The 5,775-nt window shown below is 42.4% G+C and overlaps 1 long non-coding RNA gene across 1 annotated transcript; it reads right to left on the reverse strand.

The window, feature by feature from the left end:
• Positions 1-765: 765 nt before the first annotated feature.
• Positions 766-2,552, reverse strand: LOC123495147 (uncharacterized). The gene is made up of 5 exons (XR_006667286.2): positions 2,429-2,552; positions 2,113-2,323; positions 1,673-1,935; positions 1,464-1,561; positions 766-1,247 (listed from the first exon to the last, which is right to left on the reverse strand). It is a non-coding gene; the product is annotated as an uncharacterized lncRNA (long non-coding RNA).
• Between the last annotated feature and the right edge of the window lie 3,223 nt (positions 2,553-5,775).

A 5,775-nucleotide genomic window follows, 5' to 3' on the forward strand; every position in this document is an offset into this window, starting at 1 on the left:
TGATTGAGTTGCAATACTGTAAATGGTCGAGGAGGGTGACAATCAAGGTTTGTCTGATGGAGTGGACTGTGACAAGGAGATCCAAGACAGGTCGCCCGAGGGGGAGCGGGCAGGTGAGTTAAAAGAAGACCAGCCGGTTATTACATCTCGGTTGTCAGTCAAGCGTGTGGTAGGGACTGTCGCAATATTTGATGAATACAAGAGGTGGCTTGTAACTGAAACTGGATTTGGCGGAATTCTGAAGCTGCCAATGCTTGCCAAGCTCGATCTGAGAATGAGTGTTTGGGTCATGAGGAAAGTAAATACTCAGTGTCGTCCAATTGACATCGATGATGACAAGAAGATTGGATTCACAGCAGAAGATTTCCACAAGGTTATTGGCATCCCGTGCGGGAACCGAGACGTATGTGGTAGGGATGCACAAATTGCTCCTTCGGCGATCAATTTCATTAAGCAGACAATCGGGATGGATAGTACAGTTGCTCAGAACCTGAAGGCGGTTGAAAGTTTTATAAACAGAGAGTTTTCTGAGGATTCGAGCAAGAAAAGGATTGTTTTTAGATCGCATTCGTCATTTTTGTCATGGGCTACTTGGTAGCGCCATGTACTCCAAAGTATGACTCCATGACAATTGATTTCTGGGGTGCGCTGGCCAACCCGGAATTGATAGCGCAATTCAATTGGTGTGCGTATGCTATGCAGAAATTGATGTCAGCGGTTCTGAAGGTGTAGAGTGATTATCAAAGCAGAGCAGCAATGGTTCAGTTGTTTGCCTCTCACCTATTTTCTCAGGTAGAGTGATTATCAAAGCAGAGCAGCAACGGTTCATTTGTGCATTCTACTGGTAGCACAACTACTGCAGAAAAAACAGGGGATCATTAAATTTATTACTTGAGATACACATAATACCGCATTCAACTCGTCAGGGCTATTTAATCATGGAGTGAGCCGTAGTTTCAGCATATCATCTATAATCAGCTCCAGCAGATTTTTTACTCATCAATCCTTGCCTGCTTGGCTGGGTTGGTGTCATCATCGTCGTCGGTAGTGGATCGACGGTCAACTTTCGTGGTTGACTCGCAGCAGCTGCCCGCCTAGGTGGAGCCATCACCATCGGCGAAGCTATGATCTTCTGGATTATATGTAGCCACTTCTTCCATAGCTGAAAAACCGGATTGCACTTCAGGTTCTTCTTCGATATCTCCAACTGCGATCGATACGCCATCAGCCCTCCCATGAACTGAAGACTGCATGCAGGAGTCACAAATTTTAGATCTGCATTTTAACTAAGAGATCAAGAGAATGGTCTCTTTTGCTGAATGGTACATTGGTCATTGAACCAAAGAAACTACCAATAATATTGTAAACTTTGCCAATGCTGACATTATTTTCATGGAGTTGTTTAATAACATCACGTGTGTATATATCGATATGCTTGTGTGAAGGCTAGTAAACTTTCTCACCACATTTTTCATTGAGAGCATGGTTGTGATCAGCTCTGAACTCGTTTATATACCAGCCAATGTCAGATGTTCGAAGCAACCGTATCATCGTGGGGCATCTGCAAATCGGCAGAGCAAATAATGGAGAGTTATTATTTTTTGTGTGTTTGCCATATGTGTCTCATCACCTAGGTAGGGAATGAGTTACTGAAATGAAACAAGTAACTTACAGAGCAGCCACAAACTATTTCCTGCAAGCATTTTGTCCTTTCAATTTAGCCGGCTTTTACCATATCTTACTCCAAACCCAATCTCCCACGAGTAGAGATTGTAGTAATCATAAGCTTCTCCCAATCTATCGAAGTTGCTTCCCACAACAGGAGCTATGACAGTTTCAGTTTTGTTTTCTGCATATCTTCATAATGCTACCTCCAATGCACTCATCCTCGCAGCACATGGAGGGCGTTCGTCAGGTGCACGACCAACACGGACTCTGCATCATGCAGAAGTTTGTTTTTTTTCAAAAAACATGTTTCAGTGACTATAGAAGTATATGCCATGGACATTTTCCAACTGGAATCCTCAGTATGATTCAAATAATGTAAGAAAATCTTAGCAATTCAAAATGAAACCATTCTTGAACTAGATACTCAATGTCGTAGTGCTATACCTTTTGGCCCAGCCAGGGGCTTGAGGGTCGTTTTTGCCTGTAGATTGCTCGGAGGCGGGTGCGGACAGGGCAACCGCATCACAAGTGCTGTGCAACTCGATTTGTAAGGTCACTGCCGCGTCCCCCGCATCACCAATGCTGGACTCAGCAGGCGCGCATGTTAGAGCCCGGCTTCCAGGATGGGCCAACAGCGGCCCTGCACCAGCGAGATCTGGCAGGGGAAATCTCTTTTCAAATCAATCAAGAGATGAATGAGCTGCTGATCTAGATGATGCGTTTCTTACAGACTTGAGAAAACCAGGTTTGCAAAATTTACCTGTAGACTGTAACTGACAAGAACTCGATCCCGTCGTCTCGTGTGGTCTCCATCTCGATAGCCATGAGCTTCTCGCCTTAGGCGGCGCCCCAAGGAGACGACAGATTTGCTTTTTATTTTTTCTGCAATGGTCGAGTCACCATGGGCCCACAGTGAGGCATCCACTTATCCATTCTGCACAAGACGGACGTTGATGTGTATAGTGCGCGCACACCTGTACCAATGGAACAGGTTGCCGCTGGACCGGTATATTTCCGTTATTTTAGGCGTCTCCATCTCTGCACGTCGTTCCTATTCGTTTGTAGACGTCCTGTATGCCCTACGCCCGCATTTAATACTCTACGCGACGCGTCGTTGCTTTGTTCGTCCACCTAGCAGGAGCGCGTGAGCCCGTCCGCACAATCGCCGCTCTAACCCTGCATTATTCTCGACAACTCCACACGTGCTTCTATTTTTTTTATTACCCAAAACGGCAGGTGGCCAAGAGTGATTTGCGCTCTGCACAAAGACATCACATCAGCGATAGCTTCTTTCGCCATCCATAGATGCTCGAAACTGCGATACAGAAAAAACAAGACACATCCAAGACGAGTCATGTAGAAATACCAAACAGCCCCAACAGCACCGACCGGCGATTGCAACGGGTGGGCGAAGGCGAGCGAGGCTACTGGCAACGAGAAAAGATCGCTACTTGTGTCACCCTAGGTGGGCGATGCGGAGGCCTATGGCTGTGTTTGGTTGAGCTGTAAATTCTTGAAAAGCTGTTGTGGTTGTTTAGTTAAAATGACTGTGAAACTATAGATTTGGCTGTGAATTGTCTGTAATGCCCTGGGGGTCTGGCTGAATATGTTTACATGCTAACTGGCGGTAAAGCGGTTATATGCACATTTGTAGTTAATGGAACGGTCATTTTGCAATTTAGGTGCTTCCTAGCTAACACGAGCATAGCACTAATTACAATTTGCAACAGACCACAATCCATTCACACATATACTTGAAAATGCACTAGAGCAGCAATATGTAACAACTACTAATGAAAATGTACTCACAATATAGGAGTACAATCTATGGCTATTAATAGTTAAATAAAGACATAAAAGAATCATGAACAGAGAAGGATAGATCAAGATGACGGATGGAGGGAGGAGGTACGGGAGCAGGTGGTTGGTGCGCTGGTGCCAGCGCCGCCGGCCAGCCAGACCAGGTCGACCGGATCAGGGGAGGAGGAGGGGGGAGGGATGGAGGGAGAGTGGAGGAGGGAATAGGGGCGGGAGGAGGAGACCAGAGGGCTAGTGCGCCGGAGGCGGCGCAGCTGGCCGCGAGTAGGGTCGTCGTGAGCAAGGGAGGAAGAGGAATGAAGGAGGGAGGAGGAGGAGGAAGGAGAGAGAGGGGGGAGAAGGGTCGCCGGCACGCCCGCGGTGGCTCCTTTCCTGTCTCGTAAGAGTGTGAGACCTTCAAAATGAAAAAAATTAGTGTTATCACTACCTACCAGTAGCTGCGCACCCAATCAGCTAGTGACACCTGGTATTGTATATTGATTCATGTGTTGTATAAAAAGTTTTTCAATGTATTCGAAAGCAGCTGATCCACTAGCATAGTACTACATTTGTCAGACTAGTGGGCCCGGAGTATTACTTATTGTCACGCAAGGACATGCTTGCATCCGCCTCTTTCTCTCTCCTCTACAAACAATTCCATGGACTTTATTTCAGCTTACCCAATTAAGAATATTCATATCTTTTAAACCATAAGGTCATATCTGAAATAATTTATATATTTGAACCTTTGGCGAATAGACATTTACCGATCTGGGATAAATTTTAAACACAGTAAACTTCAGCATTTCACATTTTGTACATGAAACAAACACATTTCACTTAAAAATGTGAAACAAACATTTTTCAATAGAAATACATGGAACCCAACCTATTTCACTAGAAACATATTTTAGGCCAAATATGAAACTAAAATGACAACTTGTGAAACTGATTATTTGGAAATGTGTAACATTTTATTTTGAAATTGTGAAATATGTCATTTCACAAATGTGCAATTGAAATTGATGTGTTTTTTGTGAAACAAGCAAGTAACATATTTCAGAATTGTGAGAAATAACTACATAAAGTGAATTTGTAATGTATGATTTTGAAACTGATTTTTTGGAAATGTTAAATAGTCTATTTCAAAAGTGTGAGATATGTCATTTTACAAAAGTGCAAATGAAATAAATGTGATATTTGTGAAACATTCTAGTAACATATTTCAGAATTGTGAAAATAATAACTACAGAAAGTGAAATTGTTGTATACAATTGTGAAACTAATTATTTGAAAAGGTGGAACGGTGTATTTCAAAAATGTGAAATTGTAATGTACGATTGTGAGAATGGTTATATGAAAAATATAACATATTTCACTCTTTTGAATATAACGGTTATACATTTCCAAATAACCAATTACATAACGATATAGTACAAATTTATTTTCTATGGTTACTATTTCACAATTAAAAAACATACATTTCACTTTGACCATGTATTTCATTTCCACTGTTTTGTTTCACAAAAACGCATTTTTCATGTGAAAATAGGTTTGTTCTGCATACAAAATGTGAAACTTTGAATTTTAAACGTGTTTGAAATGTATCTAAAATTTGTTTAGTTCTAAAGGTCTTCGCGTCAGGAGTTCAAATATATAAAATATTTTAGAAACAAGCTTATGTTTTAAAAGATATATATTTTTTAATTAGCTAAGACGACATAAATTTTATGGATTTGTTTGCGCGGGAGAGAGAAGAGAGAGACGCATGCCTTTGTGAGAGAGGAGAGAGAGAGTGGGCTGTCACATCCATGTCAGTCATGTAAGGACAATGATGAAGGCCCATAGTTTTATTAGACCATGTATTCATCGATAAAATGTGGCGGAGGCCGGTCTGCAGGTAGCTCGGAATCAACCCCGCCGAACCAGCGTTGCGATCTGTGTTGTCAGGCGTATTTTAATTGCCACCATCGTATTTCACCGTATTCGATGGATAGGCTCCAAGTTGCTGACAGGAACTGAATGAAACTGGGCGAAGCAGCTCCATCCCCTCCAATCTGGCCATTTGCCTGTGGGCCATCGGTTTGGACTAGTGACATGATGGGCCATCAATTTTTGCATGCAGGCCTGCAGGTTTCGATTGTCATGAAGGGAGGAGATTACTTAAAGATCCTGGGTTATTGGCACTATAATTACAGATCTATAACCAATAGATTGTTAACTAAAAGTTTAGGGTTTGTAGCAATTTCTTGGAGATTAGCGTTTTTTTTTTGCATGGTAATACGTGTCTCATTCATATCATAAAGAACA

Source organism: Aegilops tauschii, chromosome 7 (assembly GCF_002575655.3).
Source record: "Aegilops tauschii subsp. strangulata cultivar AL8/78 chromosome 7, Aet v6.0, whole genome shotgun sequence".
Lineage (NCBI taxonomy): Eukaryota > Viridiplantae > Streptophyta > Magnoliopsida > Poales > Poaceae > Aegilops > Aegilops tauschii.